Genomic DNA, 20,505 nt, shown 5'->3' with positions numbered 1-20,505 from the left:
TAGTTCTCAGTCTAGGGGAGTGATGACCTCAGATGTTAAGTTCCATGGTGCTTAGAGCCATCTGAACCATTTTTTGACCGACACAAAGTCACTTCAAAAGAACATCTTCGTCTTCCTTCAAGCACACTTCACAAACTAACAGCTTCTGTAGCACTTTCATGGGGTCTGTTTTGCTGTATGACGACCGTGCCAACGATTCTTCGAATTTTCAATGAGACAGGGTACGCAGCTACGATGAATATTTTGAATAATTTCTTGAAGCCTTCAGCTGCCATTCTTCGAATGTTGACACAAACGTGACCTTATAAACACGTTCCCAATCCAGACAATTGGTATGAGCTGAATGTAAGTGAAGTCGGCAGAGGCGACTGAAATCGGTGGAACAACTCGTGAGGACATGTAACTGTCTCTCACTGGAGCCAATCAAGCCTCGCTAGGTGTCCCGGTACACGGTCTGCTAGAGATATTGCGAGGACCAAACCGGAAGCCGCCTCAGCTGTTTGTCCACATCAGTCTCGATCACCATGAATTCCAAAATTTTCGAACTGTAAGTTAATGACTGTAGTATTCCGACATCCTTAATGGGTATCAGTCTACAGTGTGACATTCGCGCGTTTTCTTTTTTTTTTCTTCTTTTTCTACCGGCCGCAGGTGGGTGCCTTCGAGTTTGAATTATGTAAGGTAAGATGGTAATGAAACATCGACTACGGGAAAACCGGAACAGAAGAGAATCGAAGATTTGTGACGTGGTGCTACAGAAGAATGTAGAAAATTATGTAGACTGATATTGTAAGGAACGATCAGGTTCTCTGCAGAACTGGCGAGAAAGGGAATACATGGAAAACACTGACAGAAAGAAGGGACAGGAAGACAGAACATCTGTTAAGTCTTCAGGATATATGCTCCATGGTACTAGAAAGAGCTGTAAAGGGTAAAAATTCAACAAACCGCATGCCAATTAGCTGACTGATGATTCAAAAAATAGTGGAACAACGTAATATAATACTCCCGGAACAATGCTGTGGATCAACGTCTGTCCCAGGTTGAGCAACCACTTTGGGGCAACCTCTATAACCTACGATTCCAGGTATTAAAACAGCATTTACTTTGACACTGCTTTCACGGAATAATGAAAAGTTCACTCAAAGATGGAGACTAACAGAGGAGCATGTGCTGGCGAGGTTCATTTCTGCCCATAGATGGAATACAGGTGAACAGCAATCTCTCAAACCATCTAATCAGAAGACAGCTAACCTGTGTAATACGAATTACATTGTATTATTTACCTAATGGATGAGCTTCTTAGGTCACAGAAGAGCATTCCTTTTCACCAGTGTCAGTTTCAGCGTCTTTATAAGCGTAAATGAATAATGTAACGAAAAATAGAGCATAGTGTGACCACTATTCAGGATATCCCTGCTCCCACAAAGACGATCGGCCGCATGCTTCAAACAGAAAAGAAAATTTACTGTTTCACGAATCATCCAGGCCCATACCGAGACCGGATCCTGCCTCTAGTCACGTCGTCAACGATGGTTCATTAGATCCCAATCAGGCACGTTCCTACCATAGCGGCAGCCACTGTAGGTGCCTCCTACATACTAATGTGCCTTGACACAAGCGCGGTTAGGGAGACGTCGGAGCCGTGAAACGTTACAGAATAGTTTTTGAGATTAGCTACTCTATGTCTGGTGGTATTGGCTATCTGAAATCCTAAAGAAGTCGAATGCTTTGTCGAATAAGGCGTTCTGGGACAAATGTCTTGTCTAGTAGTCCGTGCAGTATAAATAAAAACGCTCGTCGAACTTATGAACAGGGATGATTTGATACAAGGCATTTGCACTGACGAATATTCGCCCATTGTTCCAGCTGATAAACGGTCACATTGGTATATAGACGGTATTGGCACTTGTCGAATACAACAGATGTGCTGGAAAATTAAACGGAAGAGAATAATTAATATTTTAAATGCGCACATATTTGATTAGGCTTTACCGCGACAGTTATTGCTATCGAATGAAACAACAAGTTTACAGTTACCAGTTACTGTTTACTTATACCCATAACGTTTAAATCTCCATCATCAGCTGGATGTATATGTGTTAGTACGACTAGTATGTGTCATATTACAATGTAGGGGTAACCTTTCACTGTGGTGATACATAACATATAGACTGCCACACTTTGAATATAAAAATAGTGTCTGGAAATTTTGCACCTAGTAGGTTAGGCATATACCAGAACAATTATTAAGAAGAAAAGAATATACATGGGAAAAACGGCAGAAATATTAATCGTGTGAATACAAAAATACATCAATAACTTGTAAGCAATTACTATGACTGAAGAGTATGAAACGAGTATGAACGTTTTGTGAGTGACTACACACTTTCATTGTAAAGAATAATTTATTATCTTAGCAATTGAGGTATATATTGTTTATAAATCCAGTAGATATAATGTTAATTCTACACTGTATTTTTTCTGGTGCAAGCACAAGTGCTGGAACGAAGATATGGAACGCAAGAGCAGAGAAGGCGGTGAGGAAACGGCGGCCAATGGTGCTCGGAATAGGACCGCGCCGCGCCAAGAGAGACACCTCGAAGAAGCGAATATAAGCACCACTCCTGCTAGCCTCGGCCGCTCAGATCGGCACCGGATAACGGAAGTCAGTTATCAATGATGTGTGTCAACTTGCCTGAACAGTTCTCATGTCAAGGACTCTAAATTATATTGCTTGTCGCCCCTCGTTTGCGAATACTGCTTGTAAATCTCCAAATTTAAGTATTGGCAGTTGCTTTATAGAAATAAAACTACTAATGTTATTTGTTTGAATTGTTGTATAGCATTCCGAGAACTCTGCAGCCCTCATGTACCCTAATAGCGACGAGTGGGCAAGACCCCACAGTATTTAATTTTGACACGTGATGAAAAGTGATAATACGAGGCCTGTTCAGAAAGTAAGCACCGATTGATTGCCAAATTGAAACCACAGTGAACATCAGAAATGTTTTACTTGTAAAAATTAGCTACACCTTTCAGCTACGTCTCTACGTAGTCGCCGTTCTGACTTAGACTTTTGTCTTAGCGTTGTACCAACTTTTCAATAGCCTCATCATAGAAGGCAGCCGCCAGTGCTTTCCGCCAATTCTCCACGCTGGCCTACACCTCGTTGTCTGTGTCAAAATGTTGTCTTCAAAGACAGCGGTTCATGTGACCAGAGATGAAACTCAGGGGGAGACAATTGCGGACTGTATTGTGGGTAATCTCACATTTCCATTTGAAAACGATGCAGGAGCATCTTCATTGCCCCTGCAGAATGCGGCTGAGAATTGTCATGAAGAAGAAACAGCACGACAGTTATGTAATGTTAGCTGCATAGCTTCAGGCGAAATTTCTCACCAGGCCCTCGTACTTGGCGGCAGACACTATTTTCTAGACATCTTTACGCACTCACTGCGAGCTCAGAAATGAGAAGAGCGACGTGATGCCAACTGGGGTTATACTAGAGACACTACCCAACACATCTGTGCAAAGCTTTATCGGATTTTCATAGTCGTTTCCATTTCGCGACCGATCGGAGCTTACTTTCTGAACGCCCCTCGTATTAAAATGGAGAGACCCTAGATAGGATCATTAGAGAATTTGGCGTCAAAGACAAGCTGGCAAACATTATCAGAAAAACCTTAACAGGCACAACTTCCAAAGCGAAGTTTATGGGAGAATTGTCCCAACCACTTGAAATTAAGACAGGTGTGCGACAGGGCGATGGATTATCACCAATACTATTTAACTGTGTCCTGGACAAGATTGTGAGAATTTTGAATTCCGAACTTGGAAATTAAGGAATTTGTCCCAATCTGTTTATTAAAAAATCGGGAGGAATCAGTCAACTGCTTGGCTTTCGCTGATGATGTGTCAACACTTTGAGAGAACGTAGAAGCATCCATACAGATCAACCCACTAGAAAGGATCGCTGGAAAGGCAAGACTTAGGATCTCGAAAGACAAGACCAAATTCATGACAAGCGACAAACGCAGACCACAAATCCGTGAAACAGAGATTTAACGGACTGAGAGGGTAAAAAAATTCAAATACCTCCGTGAAGCGATACAAGAGAACGGATTGCAGAAAGGTGCTGTGGGGCACCGGATCTCAAAAATAGAGAGAGCTTACAGATTGACTAAAGACATTTACAACAAAAAGTGCACCTCTCGGACTGCCAAAAGTGGTTGAAACAGAGTGTCTGTATGCCAACGAATGCCTCTCAGTGAATTACAAGTTGGAGAAGCTGGAGATACTAGAAAGAAGAATATTATAGAAAATCATTGAAACTGGGTGGAAACTTCTGAGCAACAATGAAATCTACAATAAGGTGGAGAAAGAGGAGGTTACCATTTCTAGGACACCTGTAGAAGAATGAACAAAACCAGACTAACCAAAAGGATATTCGACTACCTGTAGAACGAGAAGTCAGCAACTACATAGATTAAGGAAGCTCATGAAGATTTGTACAGGTTCAATATTCAGGAAGTTCAGATGTTAAATACGCATACATTTGGGACCATGATTCAAAATTTGGAACGCTTTCAAGTCGAAAGAACTAAGAAGACTGGAAGAGCCTGGACGGATGAACAGAAGCAACAGCACAGCGTCCATATGAAGGAGTACTGGAGAAAGAGGAAACTTCAACAGAGAAGAAATGAAATAATAGCGTGATCCTAAGTGGTCAATACGCAAATAAAAAAAATACATTTACGTTATCACACTCCTTTTGCAACTATGTGGCATACTTTGCTGCGTACTTGCTATTCATATAGGGTGTTAGGGGTATAAGTGCAGATGTTTTTACTGGTGGCCGAGGACAGTGTACTCAACAACATTACATCAGTATTTACTTCAATTGCAGACTAATCACTAAAGCTACTAGGAGTAGTATGGTTTTAAGTTGGTTAGTACTTCCAAGTACATGTAACAAGGCGAAGCCATTAATGATTATACCCCTATGGGCAGCAGGTCAGGTATTGAAGTTTGATGCGTGGACACAAACGGTTACTCTATCCAGATAGGCGTAGTCCACTAACAATGGGAGGCCACGACGTTTGGAACGCGGATTTACTGCATACTTCGTACACTCGTAGTACTCCATGAGGACAACAAAATGTGTAAACAGTAGCCCGTACTTCTCAGGCGTTACTGAGAAAATCGCAGGATAATTTCGGTCGTCAAATATATATCTGTGCGTCGCCATTTTAACCATAAAGCGGCGGCAGCCGAGTGGTGCCGGCACGGTAGCTCAGCGTATTCGGTTAGAGCGTTAGCTTTCCTTTCTAATAAAAGATCTGAGCGAACGGACCATCGAACAAAATGCCGGCACGGTAGCTCAGCGTGTTCGGTCAGAGTGATAGCTGCCCTCTGTAATAAAAAAAAAAAAAAAAAAAAAACTGAGTTAACCGATCAACGACGAACTTACAACGGGTATCTTACGACGTTCGCCCCGAACAGATGTGACAAACGAAAGCGAACAAAATTAGATAAAAAAAAAAAAACTGAACGGGTATCATCGGACGTCCGCCCTGAACAAATTCAACGAAGAATATAGAACAGAACTATTTTTTTTTTTTTAAAAAAAAGAAATGTGGTTGGCGTTCAAGCCGCTGGATCAATATATCGAGTTCTGTTCGTCAGTTTTTTTTATTTTCAACACAGTCATTTTCTTTATTATTTATATTATAATTAATATAAAGAGGAAAATACGTGTAATCGGATGAACTTTTACTAAATTTACAATGTTATTTGGCAGTCTATTAATTTTTATTATCACAAATAATGTAATATTCATAGTTATCGACTAGTAAACGGCCAAACGCATAAAGTGATACTGAAAATGTATGCTTGTCCGTGATTTGAGAATTCCCTTATACCGGAAGGAACCCGAAACGACTTGTTATCTCCAAGTTTTGACTGGCACAGACGGCTTTCGGAAGATGTACTATTAATCGTCGCATTCGACTTTACTGGTACAAGTTGGAGGATGGTATTTTTCGTAAAAACAAGGCAAACATAAAGTTAAACGGCACCAGCTGCATTGAATAAATGCTATGTTTCCTCATACGCAAGGTCTTTTGATGTTTTCCGTGGAAAAACAAACCTCGTTAACATTTTCAAAAACCTCTCTTTCAGACGATAGTTTGGAAGTAAACCATGCATAACGCAGTATTTCCTTAAAAATCGGCGCTGATAATTGGTTATGCAGTATCGAGTGTATTTTAATAGCGTCTTCCAAGAAGCAATTTCTCGTTCTCTTTCGATTAAATACGAACAGTTTTGAAGACACGGACAAGCATACATTTTCAGTATCACTTTATGAATTTGGTCGTTTACTAGTCGATAGTTATGAATATTATATTATTTGTGCAAATAAAAATTAGTAGACTGCCAAATAACATTGTAAATTTAAGGGGGGCTGGAGGTGGTCAAATCCAAAAAATTACGATCTTTTTTTTTTTGATACCGAAAATTAATTGGAACATTCCTCTTTAATGTAAACTTTGAATTATTGTTCTACTCGCCCTAGAAGTGGAGTTATTACCATTTTCCCCCACGCCTGCAGAGGAAATGGGCGGCCGCTGAATGCATCTAACACCCTCTCGTGACTTCCTGGCGAACTGCTTGGGATTTTCTCGTCCTGTTACGCATACAGCGCCTTATGTTAGGCATACAGCGAGTGTGCAAAGGTTGGCTACATTGTTTTCTGTGACAAATGAAGCGCTAAGAGCGCGGAACATCGTCTCTTTGCTGTTTACCGTTTCGAATTAGTTCAGTGTTGTGCCTGTTGTTGGTAGTATTCTACTTCTTGTGTAAAACGTTGTTCTGGTTACGATGCCACGTTTTAGTAACCGTGTATATAAGAAGAGGAAGAACGTAGGGAAAAGAAAATTAACACTAATACCAAGTTGTGATACTACAATTACTGAAACAGTGCGTTCTTCTGGTAAGCAACACATGGCCGGCCATAGCCCTGTGATATCTTCTAGCAAGAAGCTGACTGGTGGAAGTGACAGATTTCGTGAATAGGTTAGTGACAGTGATGATATTAACGAAGTACTGAATATTGGATTATTATCTTCTGTGCTGAAAGAAAGTGTTCTGTGCAAAATGTGTTCAAGTGTAGGAGTGGGACTAGAGATAACAAAGCATTTTCGTTTAGCTTGTGAGATGAAGATAACCTGTGCATGTTGCAAGTATCAAGTGACTTTCTATAATTCACATGCCAGTCTCTTTGGTGAAAATGGACGATCTAGAGTGTTTGATGTGAATGTTCGACTTGTGTATGGTCTTCGATCCATTGGAAAAGGGCCTGCTGCTGGTAAACTGTTTTGTGGTATTATGAACTTGCCATCGCCTCCAAGCAAATTTGGGTACTACTGTGAACTGGTAGGATCCTCTGTTGAAGATGTGTCTTTGAAAACCATGAAGGAAGCAGTGGAGGAATCTGTAGAAATGAACGGTGGTTCTAGGGATTTGGTAGTGGCATTAGATGGTTCCTGGCAAAAGAGGAGTCATAAATCCCTGAATGGGGTTGTAACTGCTACAAAACAAAAAAATTAGAATGATAAGAACTTAAATAAACTGAACAGATGTTGCAATATTATCAAAACATTGTAGGTGCAAAAATAAAATCAAAGGAGAGCACAGTGGAACCTGTGAGGCAAATTTTAGTGGATCAAGTGGAGCAATGGAAGTGGATGGAGTGAAACAAATTTTTGAACGTTCTGTTCCCAGATACAACGTTAGGTACAAACACTACCTTGCGGATGGTGACTCCAAAGGTTTCAAGACTATAGAGGAACTGAAACCATATGGAAATGAATTTGTAGTTGAAAAGTTGGAATGCATTGAGCATGTGCAAAAGCGTATGGGTGCACGGCTTTGAAGGCTCAAACAAACTTTGGGTTCAAGTAAGCTCAGTGATGGAAAGACAATAGAAGGGAGAGGCAGGCTTAGTGATGAGGTGATTGAACGTCAACAGAGATACTATGGGTATGCTATAAGGCAAAATACTAGTAATGTTAGTGACATGCGAAAAGCAGTGTGGGCATTGTTCCTTCATACTGCCTCTTCCAATGAATACCCTCAACACAGCCTGTGCCCAAAAGATTCCTGGTGCAAATATAATGCAAAAAAGGACTATGATCACAAACATGGTTTGCCAGTAGCTGTGATAAATGCAATAGAACCAATTTTTCATGACTTAGCACAGCCAGAATTGTTACACAAATGTCTACACGGAAAGACGCAGAATCCTAACGAGAGCGTAAACAATTTGATTTGGAAAGCGATTCCTAAAAGGGTGTTTGTAAGCATAAAAACATTGCACTTTGGCATTTATGATGCAATAGCAACCTACAACCAAGGGAACAGTGTGAAGTGTGAAGTTCTGAAGGCATTAGGATTTACAGCTGGGGTGAACACTGTACGAGCACTAAGAAATATTGACAGAGAAAGGATAAGAGGAGCAGAAAGAAGGGAAAGGCATATGAAGTATGATGGAACAACAGGCCAGAAAAGAAGACAGAAGAGGAAGCTTTTGGAGGATGAAGAAGAAGACCCTGATAATCCATCCTATAGTGCCGGAATGTATTGAGAAACTTTGATAGCCATTTCCCATAAATTAGAATTTTTCGAATATAAGGAACATTTTCTCAAAATCCACTCAAGCTAGAGAGATGAAATTTTTATACAGCACTCCTGGTGGTCAAACTTACATTGTAACACAGCCATTTGGCAGTATGTTCAGTAGTTTCATTTCAGTTTAATTATAAAGCAATTATTTGAAAAAAAATGAGTCATTAATAAAAAAAATAATTGGAAGGAAACTAGAAAAGATACTCCAAAATCCCTCTGTCATAACTGCAATACTAAGCCACTTTATATGTAAAAAAAAAAAATTCAAATTTTTCTATTTGGTAGTTTAATCATAAATGTTCCTCAAACTTAGTGATTTTAACACGGGCAGCATAGGCACCTCCGGCTCCCCTTAATAAAAGTCCATCCGATTACACGTATTTTTCCCATTATATCAATTGTAATATAAAAAATGGTTCAAATGGCTCTGAGCACTATGCGACTTAACTTCTGAGGTCATCAGTCACCTAGAACTTAGAACTAAAAAACCTAACTAACCTAAAGACATCACACACATCCATGCCCTAGGCAGGATTCGAACCTGCGACCGTAGCGGTCGCTCGGCTCCAGACTGTAGCGCCTAGAACCGTACGGCCACTCCGGCCGGCAATTGTAATATAAATAGGAAAGAAAATGACTGTTGAAAATAAAAAAAAACTGACGAACGGAACTTGATCCAGCGATCTGGCGGCTTCAACGCCAACCACTTAAAAAAAGAAAAAAATTGTTCTATATTATTCGCTGACGTCCGATGACACCCGTTCAGTTTTTTCGATCATCCGTTCGCTCAGTTCTTTTATTAGAAAGGGAAGCTAACGCTCTGACAGAACAACTGAGCTGCAGCCGCTTCATTGTAAAGATGGCAACGCACAGATATATATTTGACGACCGAAATTATCTTGCGATTTTCTCAGTAACGCTTGAGAAGTACGCGCTACTGCTTACACATTTTGTTGTCCTGATGGAGTACTACGAGTGTACGAAGTATGCAGTAAACCCGCGTTCCAAACGTCGTGGCCTCCCCTTGTTAGTGGTGCAGTTCCAACCAAGCAGAAAACATTAGGTAGTGTATCTGGGAAGACGGTTACATGCAGAGAAAAAGCAATTAACAGTCTGAAGCGGGTACATATTAAGGTAACACTAATCACGATATCTGGACTTATACCTCTAACACATTGCATGTATGTGCTGTACTGTCGTAAGTACAAAAAGAACACCGACAAAAATGTTACGTACAAAATGATCATTAATCTTCTGAAGAGCTTAATTCTTCTCATGTTCTATTCTTGTTGCACTACACATTACATCAGCACTAATCTGGTTCTTATATTCTAAGCTTTGCACATCTTCAAAATTTTTCTTTTCTAGTTCCTAGTTAACGCTATACAGGTGCCATAGCAACAGTCACGCCAACCCACCCCTAATTCAACTGAGTGTGCTTCATAAGAACGTTTCCTCGGTTTTATCATTCTTGTATCTCACAATTCTCTGTTCTTTTATATCTGGATTTTTAACTGAAATTTATAGTATCGCATTTCATAAACTTAACCGGCTACTGTTGAGGGCTCATTACTTGTTATATAGTATTTTTAAGAATGGTAAGTCAGTTCCTTGTAATTTTCTGTCTGTTACGCATGTGCCATCGTAGCCGAATAACTGATGGTGTAAAATTAATCCCTCCACAGGTCCATGGTATTGAGCGTTCCAAGGTGAATGAGATAGCTGAAGTAATTCCGCTACGGACCACAACCCGGAGCTAACTGCTAAACCTGATATTGTAATCAAAGAATGAGAGATGAAATTCGTCGATGCCCCGCAAGAGGGCCCCGCTCAGGTAAGTCAGTATCATTGCTACCTTGAAGACTAAGCACGTGGAAATGGTCATACAGGGTGAAAGTGACGAACCAGTTACATCTCAGACCGTACACACTGCAAAATTAGCCACTCAGCCAGATTATATTTATCGAGAATATCTCACTATTCGGACGAACCTCGATGACTGTAAAATGCAGGTGAATATCATGTTTACAAGTAGGACTAAGGAATTGATTCACTTCATTACACTCTAATATTCTAACATACATTGCTTAGATAACCCTAACGGAAATCTAAGGTCGAACTTTAAGGTATTACTCAGGAAAAGTAGCTTACGTTGTAAAATTGCCACAGTTCCGGATATACAGGGTGTCCAGAAAAGGACTCCCTGATTTCAAAATTAAATATCTCGAAAACAAAGATCGATAGAGGAATGCAGTAAACGGTATGTTTATTGTGAAAGCTGTGATAAGTTTATACAGCAGTTTGAAATAATAGTTACAAAAGCTGCTAACAGATGGCGCTGTACGCCGTACAGCTCATATCAGCATACATAAGTGAAATAATCGTATGAAAACAATCTTTGCAAACAATCACATCACAATGTTTTCAAAATGTTCACCATTGGCACTACAGAGGTGGCGCAAACGAAGAATGAAATTCGCGATCACATTTCGTAGTGTCTCAACCGAAATGGATTCACATGCCTCAGAGATCGCCGATTCAAGCTCGTCCAGCGTGGCGGGATGCTTCGGGTAGACTATGTCTTTCACTGTGCCCCACAAAAAAAAAGTCACAGGGAGTCAAATCCGGCGAATATGGAGGCCAATCCATGCCTGCACTAGTAAATTTGGGATATTCTAAAGCAATGACTCGGTCCAATGTGGTCGGGCTCCATCTTGCATAAACCATTCAGTACCTGGTCCATCCTCTAACGCTTGCTGTGTGGCGACAAATTGTTCCAAAATTGCAACGTAACGTGGACCAGTGACCGTTTCTCGAATGAAAAAAGGGCCAGTAATGCTTCTGCTGCATACTGCAGCCCACACAGTAACTTTAGGAGAATACAGGGGTTTCGCTTCACACCAATATGGCTTTTCGGAACCCCAAAATCGCCAGTTCTGCTTATTCACGTATCCATTCAGGTGGAAGTGTGCTTCATCTGTAAACCAGATGCAGCCAACATCAAATCCTTCACTATCAATCATTGTGAGCAAATGATTAGCAAAGGCAACCCTTTGTTGCACAGCTCGTACGGGTAAGGCCTGGTGCATTTGAATTTTGAATGGAAACATGTGTAGGCTCTTTCTCAGTATTTTCTGCGTGCTGGAACGCTTCAAACCAGTCTCAGATGCAATTCTACGGACGGATGACATTGGATTTCGCTGAATAATTCCAGAAACTGTGGCGATATTTTCAGGCGTAATTTCGGTTTGCTTGCGGCCAACATGCCCCACTAGATCATCAGTTACGCTGACTGTTCGTTGAAATTTTGCGAAGAGCGTAGGAATGGTTTTCGCATAGGGTCCTTTTGGAACATTAAATCGTGCTTGAAAACTTCGCCTTGTTGCTGTAGGACACTCTTCTAACCTGTGGTACTCTAGCACCAGAAAAACGCGTTGTTCAATGGAGTACATGGTTTTAATCTCTTCCTTCGGTACGCTAACCTCCTTTCACGTTTCAATAGTGGAACTGATCACTCTGGGCTTCGGATCACTATTTATTCTAGGCATTACGTATGGCGATTACAGCGCCATCTGTTAGCAGCTTTTGTAACTATTATTTCAAACTGCTGTATAAACTTCTTACAGCTTTCACAATAAACATACCGTTTACTGCATTCCTCTATCGATCTTTGTTTTCGAGATATTTAATTTTGAAATCAGGGAGTCCTTTTCTGGACAATTCGTATTACTCATATGACGCGCGGCTGCCTAAAACACCTTCACATTAATCAACTACACTCCTGGAAATGGAAAAAAGAACACATTGACACCGGTGTGTCAGACCCACCATACTTGCTCCGGACACTGCGAGAGGGCTGTACAAGCAATGATCACACGCACGGCACAGCGGACACACCAGGAACCGCGGTGTTGGCCGTCGAATGGCGCTAGCTGCGCAGCATTTGTGCACCGCCGCCGTCAGTGTCAGCCAGTTTGCCGTCGCATACGGAGCTCCATCGCAGTCTTCAACACTGGTAGCATGCCGCGACAGCGTGAACGTGAACCGTATGTGCAGTTGACGGACTTTGAGCGAGGGCGTATAGTGGGCATGCGGGAGGCCGGGTGGACGTACCGCCGAATTGCTCAACACGTGGGGCGTGAGGTCTCCACAGTACATCGATGTTGTCGCCAGTGGTCGGCGGAAGGTGCACGTGCCCGTCGACCTGGGACCGGACCGCAGCGACGCACGGATGCACGCCAAGACCGTAGGATCCTACGCAGTGCCGTAGGGGACCGCACCGCCACTTCCCAGCAAATTAGGGACACTGTTGCTCCTGGGGTATCGGCGAGGACCATTCGCAACCGTCTCCATGAAGCTGGGCTACGGTCCCCCACACCGTTAGGCCGTCTTCCGCTCACGCCCCAACATCGTGCAGCCCGCCTCCAGTGGTGTCGCGACAGGCGTGAATGGAGCGACGAATGGAGACGTGTCGTCTTCAGCGATGAGAGTCGCTTCTGCCTTGGTGCCAATGATGGTCGTATGCGTGTTTGGCGCCGTGCAGGTGAGCGCCACAATCAGGACTGCATACGACCGAGGCACACAGGGCCAACACCCGGCATCATGGTGTGGGGAGCGATCTCCTACACTGGCCGTACACCACTGGTGATCGTCGAGGGGACACTGAATAGTGCACGGTACATCCAAACCGTCATCGAACCCATCGTTCTACCATTCCTAGACCGGCAAGGGAACTTGCTGTTCCAACAGGACAATGCACGTCCGCATGTATCCCGTGCCACCCAACGTGCTCTAGAAGGTGTAAGTCAACTACCCTGGCCAGCAAGATCTCCGGATCTGTCCCCCATTGAGCATGTTTGGGACTGGATGAAGCGTCGTCTCACGCGGTCTGCACGTCCAGCACGAACGCTGGTCCAACTGAGGCGCCAGGTGGAAGTGGCATGGCAAGCCGTTCCACAGGACTACATCCAGCATCTCTACGATCGTCTCCATGGGAGAATAGCAGCCTGCATTGCTGCGAAAGGTGGATATACACTGTACTAGTGCCGACATTGTGCATGCTCTGTTGCCTGTGTCTATGTGCCTGTGGTTCTGTCAGTGTGATCATGTGATGTATCTGACCCCAGGAATGTGTCAATAAAGTTTCCCCTTCCTGGGACAATGAATTCACGGTGTTCTTATTTCAATTTCCAGGAGTGTATATATCTCTGACCTGGCGAGTCAGACTGACAGAAGGCCGCTGACAGATCTGTTGGTCCGAGGCAATGGTGCAAGACTAGCAATAGACTTTCTCTTTGCGACAAAGTCGTTATCGACGTAACGCAACTTTGTCTAATTCCCATTTTCTGTGGAATATCATCTTTGTTTGGTTTGTCGCTAATGGAGATATTAAACTTCGCCTAAACGCCCGACCACACCATAGCTGAACTGTTCTACCGATTACAAGTGAGGCTAAGTACCTTTTGAGTCATGTTATTGCTTCCTTAACTGTGTAAGTTAGTTAGATGATATGATCTGTAATGTAAACATGGTCCCCAGTAGCACACTCATCTGGCCAGTCACACACTAAACAGTGATAGAAGCGCAAACAAATAGGGTACTACTTATTAATGGAAACTTCAATCTGTTTAAAATCTGGTTCCAAAGATTCTGTCTTGCCATTTCATAATCTGTGTGAAATCTTCTGATTTCTCGAGGCTTCTAGCAGGTATATAGCCTCAGTTTATTGGTTTTAAACCGACTTAAATTGATGTGCGTGGATATTTCTACTCCGAGTGCTCCTTTTTAATTCATTCCCCTATTACTTTGCTCTCTTCTGTATCCTGAGGTTGAATTCCAGCCTCCCATCACAAGTTAAAATTTCGTATTCTCCACGCCATGACTAGTTTATTTTTTCGCCTCATACATTCTTTCCATATCATAATAATCTCCGGATTTAGTAGTCTACTGTACTTGTACTAACGATACTGGACTGACTTTTGTGTTTCTCTGGTTACAATATAAAGTTCACCATGCTGTTCAGCACAATTCCTATTTTGTTATTCATAACTGGACCAACTCTTGAAGAAATTTCCTTGTTGTTCAGCTGTTCACAGTACCAGCATAGAAATGTGACGTTTACTATTGTTAAAGTGCAAGTGCAGTCATTCATTCAGACTGCGGCCTCGCAAACTTCTGAAACTGTTGACACCCTTCTTCAGGAACTGTATATTGGTTCGCCCTCTGCGCAGAAACTTCTTCAGTATGGTTGCACCTATGGTGTGGGTAACTTGTACTGTAAGACACAGAAACCACCCCAACGTGGCAAGGTCATACAGAACGCACAGAATGATAAAAAAGTCATATGATTTGGGTGTAATATCACAAAATATTGTTATCATTTGTGCCCTGTCTATATAAAAACAGAGACAGAGTTCTTTAAAGGAACATCGAAAGTGTTTAGAAAAGGTATCAGAGAAAATACAAAAAAAAAAAAAAAACGTAAAAAGTGGTTGTAAATTCTGAAAGAGCTCTAAAATAGGAAAGGTTAGATGGAGTAGCCAAGCCTGCTGACAAAGTTAAGTCAATTTTCCCAATTAAGGCACTATATGTCATCACATAGAGGACTGCACAAGCCGTAGCCGAATTGTGGACTGCCCACTCTTCAGGAAATTGAGTGCACGTTTCCAAGATTCGGTGTACAGTGGTGAGACCTCTTAGTGGATCAGGAATCGATGCATCATGGAGCGGTCAAATAGGGATCTGAATGAGGACGTTGCGCCGCGTCAGGGGCTGGACTGAGGTACGCCACAGGTAGGTAGTGAGCTTCACATGCCACGGCCGGCTGATCCCCTCTCAGAGACACGTGGCGCTGTGCCTCATCAGTGAATCTTCCCACCGTGCAGCTGTTGGCAGTGTGTGGGCTTTCTTGTCTGCCACATCTCTAATTACAAATTCCAACTTATCCCGGTACCCGGCATAACGTTATCCCTTTCTCCATATGTTTAAAGTGAAGTAGGTTTTCTGGAAAGGACTATTCACTGTGTGTCAAATGAGCTGCTGTGTGAACTCGGGGGATGAAACCAAATGAGGAATTCTGTAGCACCTGTGAATGCCTAGACCACATAACGCTTGCAACTGACACACGGTTCTTCATTGAGTGGCAGTGTACAGTGAGTTGTGATTACTCCTAGTGAGAAGAATACTTGAAAGGAGCTTCTCTTATTTGCAACATCAATATTAGAAAAGATAATCCCATAACATTACGCACACCAGTATCAAAACCGTTTACAAGGAAGAAGTTACATTCAAGAGATAATTTAAATGATAAATTGCCAGCGATTAGTGAATCTTCTTCCAGTTACAGCATTACGACCAGTAAGAGTTCTTCAACGCAGTCCTGTTGTACGGTGAGTGATAATAGAAGACTTACGTTTTCAAACCATATAACACGTTCATCAGCTTTAAGATACCTGTTCGTTAATAGTTCTGTCTGTAACTTATTAACTGTTAAGCATTCGCAATGCGTTTCAAATTTTGTTTCTCTTTAGACTTTATTTGTATCACACACAAATTAATGCTGCTCCATATAACACTTTATTCATCACAAGGTCTCAAGACTCTTAGCTACTTTTATTTTATCATGTAAGTTCTGGGTGAAATATGTTGTCCATTTTAATGGCGCAACTACATCATGTTTGCCTAGCAGTATGCTGCGAAGATGACTCGAGATTGTAAAGGAGGTGGCAGCCGGGAGTCTCAGAGAAAACGCTTCGGGAGCCGCTTCAGTCTGATGAAGTTTTCTTTATTCTATCAGGTTTTTTTACTAGTCTGAGTTCACGTCATTCTTTTCATAATTTGTTCAGTGTTCTTAATATATTTGGTGTTGTTTTGTGTTCGCATTCATTTTGTTGTGTTCGCATTCATTATTCAAATATAATTAACAAACATTCGTTAGATTGAAAACTAAAAATAAAATTAAAGCGTTTCAACAACTGTTTCCACATATTTTTGGTGTGAACCTACAATCGATCTTGCGCGTCGAAAGAATGTTTCACTTTCGAACAAGTTCATTTTATCATTATTTGTCTGTCCTGTCGTTACAAGCAATGAACAATACATGCTACACAATCCGAAAAGTAGTGTAAGGTACTTGAAAAGCTCATTTCAGGGGCTTTCAGAAGGTAACCATAGAGTTCCATCTGTGGTACAAAGACGAGCTTAATCTTCAACAAGTGCTACATACACTTCTAAATTTACACTTCACCTAATGCCGAGGGACACTGCTTTATGTTATAGTTGTTAGACAGGATTAGATAAGCATCCGTAATAAGATGTAACCCAATATCTCTAAAGATTATGAATGATATAATGGCCTGGGCGTTTGTCGGCACTTGTGAGCAATTTGTGCGAGGGTATTTAATGGCCACATGACGTGTAGGAGTGCGATGAAGGAAATGTTGATACAATAGATACGTACTCTCTAAAAGTTATGCATTATCTAAGGACATAAAATCAGCAACCTTAATATTATTGTCGACAGATTTGAAACATTTTTATGATGCTCCCTGCGTCCGCCTTTTGTAACTTCCTTCGATGTTTATGAATACTGTCTAGAAATGCTCATACGAGTTTGTCACCCACAAACTCGATTGACAAAACTCAAGCTGTTATGGAAAGCATTTGTGTCCCATTTTTGCTGATGTGAGTATCTGTAAGATTCTGCGCGAATAATACATATTCATTGAGACGGGGGTGTTTCAATCACCATCTCGTTGTACGTTGGGAAAATCGCCACATAGGAGATATTGGATTAGAGTGGTGATGGAATTAACCTTGCTGTGGAGAGAAACTGAATTTAAAGGTCGACTTCAGATCTCTGACCAGATGCTTGTCTGAATAAAACAGCTATCTGATCCACTCTAACGTTACAACATCTAGAGAATCAACAGCTGAGATTGGATAGTGTGAGGCACAACAGGTAACGCGATTGTATGTTAGCAGTCAAAGAAAGTATTTTAATTCACTCAGCTTGATTATCCCACTCATTCCTGTTCTCAGTTTGTATTCTTACAATTTATGTTCGTCAGTATTAAAGGGGTCATGATTCCATGACGGAAGATTTCAAAAGGACCATGTTATTTATGTTGGTGTCCTCAGTAACTATCTGGCGGGGTTTGTATCTGGGTCTCTGATGTAGATACATATCGAACCAATGTATGGCACCGTACCAGCTACCAACTATTGTGGGCAAGCAAAAAAGGGATCGAACATTTACTGTCAGTACATCCCTAAAGCACAAATGGTTGTAAAAGTTAGAGAAGTGGCCTTAAGAATAACAAGGAGGCGAGCTGGTTACAATTTCGGCTTAACAGAATGCACTCGAACACACGGTTATTGAATACTCTGACACAGGTAAATAACTATGAAATCTTATTGTCTCTGTAGCTGTAACCACGTGCGAGTATAGTAGTGTAATGACGTATATGATAGCCACCATGAAATCGTCATTGGCACGGCAACAATTCGCACGAAAACATTCATATAAAATTCACACACAAGCACACACTGCCTGATATGAGAACTGTTGTAGAACAATAGATGCTCAAGGTCTGTGCAGCGATGCCATCATTGTATGTGTAAAACAACAGCATATACATTACTCACCATTTAACAGTTCTTGATTCTCACAAAATTCACATGCAAATATTATTATTCAATTTACATTACATTAGTACGAGCATGGTTCCCAATATGGAAGCCATTTAAAATCGATCAGGGATCACTGTTCGTGCAGCGATGGCCACTTGGAACATGGAGAACGATTGTAAAGAAGTTACTTATCATGAATTCGTTCTGGATTGCAAGAAAGCCCATTATTTGCTACGAAACTGATGAATAAAAGTGGTACCTTATCAAATATTCACGATATTTCGATCGCTTAAAATTAACCATTTCATACTATGATCTTCGCTAAGGACATTCCTATTTTGACACAAACCAAGAAATAAAATTCTGGGAGTGCTTACTCCATCCTGCCACACTTAGGAAAACATTTGAAAATAAACCGTCAGTTCACCCTAGATACTTATTCTCTCAAGAGCTGTATATCCATGTGTATTATAGAATGTGTGTATGTACGTATGCATGTGTGTATGTGTGTGTGTGTGTGTGTGTGTGTGTGTGTGTTCCACATCTCCTCCTAAACCACTGAACCGATTTCGATCAAACTTGGTACACTGTTCCTTACTGTCAGCCAAAAAAACTCTGTGGGGTAAGAACTACCTATCTATCATAGTTCAGAAGATATGACGTCATGATCAAAGAGATGCGTGAAAAACTACCGCATCATGAATGACGTTTAAATTTATTACTTCTTTGCTACAAACTCTACTCGCAACATATTTCGTAGACAGTATCCACAAATGCTGCAGAATATAGCTACACAAATACATCATAGTACAACACATATTTCAAGAGATATAACTTCATAAAGAATGAGACGCTTGTGAAAGCCCGCATCATGCAAGAAGTTGTAATGTATTTCATCTTTACTAACAGGATACTCCTATAGTTGAGTCTACTTAAGGAAATGCCTGAAGCCTGGTGCTGCTTCTGACAGCTTTGAGGTGCGAACCGCATACGGCTGCAGGCGAAAACTGTAGCTGTCTATAGAGAAGTTTACGAAATTGCGTCGTAGACACACGAAGCAGCTGCGCCCAGCCTACAGAAACTGTCAAGGATCATCTCACACCGAGTCCGATGCAGGTTTCGTTTGTAATAGAAAATTTGCAGCTAGTATTGTTATAAAATACACACAAACACACGTACCTTATTTCCAATGAAACGGGCGAAACAAACTGGTAGCTTGTCTGATACGCACGGTATCTGCATCTCTAAGTTAAGTAGTCCATACTATGGCTTTCACCATGGAACTTTCACAAAGCAACAAACAAAATTCTGGTGAATGGTTAGTCCTTCCAGGCGAACTTAGACAAACATTTGAAAAGAAACCCTTACTTCTACCTAGGCACTTAGCCTCACAAGAAGTTGATATTAGTAACATGATACAATCACGGGATTTCCGGTCCGGGTCTTCTCTGCCTCGAACGTGTTTGCATCAGCTGGTCTTTACATGCAGAGTGGACCATTATAGCACTAAAAAATTACTTTATAAAAGGCGATGCTTTCTCGAAACCCTATGTGATTTATTCAGAGTTTTATCACCTAGTTTGATGTCACGATCTTGAAACGCTATGTAAAATTCCAGATGGTTCCTGCTGACTGCAAGAATACTTTTATATTCATGTAGAGAAAATTTATTAATTCATTATGCTCATCTCCCGCTCTGACATGCTGGACTGTTTCGTCACTCATGGCATCCAGAATGCACTATCCTTTGTACTGCGCCACCCTTTAGATGCCTCTAACTCGTACGAGATATACTGTATGAACAACCTCTGTCAGCAGTGCAATACGTAGATGAAATGCAACGTCGGCCAGTGTAGCTCACTCTAGTAATACAACAAGTTGTACTGACAAGACCTTGCCTACCCTCAACAACATAATCTCTACGACTTGAAGTAATAGTCTGTTCTAACGCAACGCCGCCACTTAAGATTTCATATGCCGCTTCTCACTGTATAAGTCACATTCCAACTCGCTAAGACATCACTATGTAAGAAAGGATGGACACAACAACACTTTCCATGGTATAATGGGGTCAGTGATAGCTAACTTGATATTAATTACAACAGGGTTCACCGGATTCGAAAGATAAACTACCACCAAAGCTAGTATCAATCGCCAGAAAAATACTAAAAGCAAGAGTCTACGAAG

Source organism: Schistocerca nitens, chromosome 7, assembly GCF_023898315.1.
Source record: "Schistocerca nitens isolate TAMUIC-IGC-003100 chromosome 7, iqSchNite1.1, whole genome shotgun sequence".
Lineage (NCBI taxonomy): Eukaryota > Metazoa > Arthropoda > Insecta > Orthoptera > Acrididae > Schistocerca > Schistocerca nitens.
Note: the sequence above shows the minus strand (reverse complement) of the source record.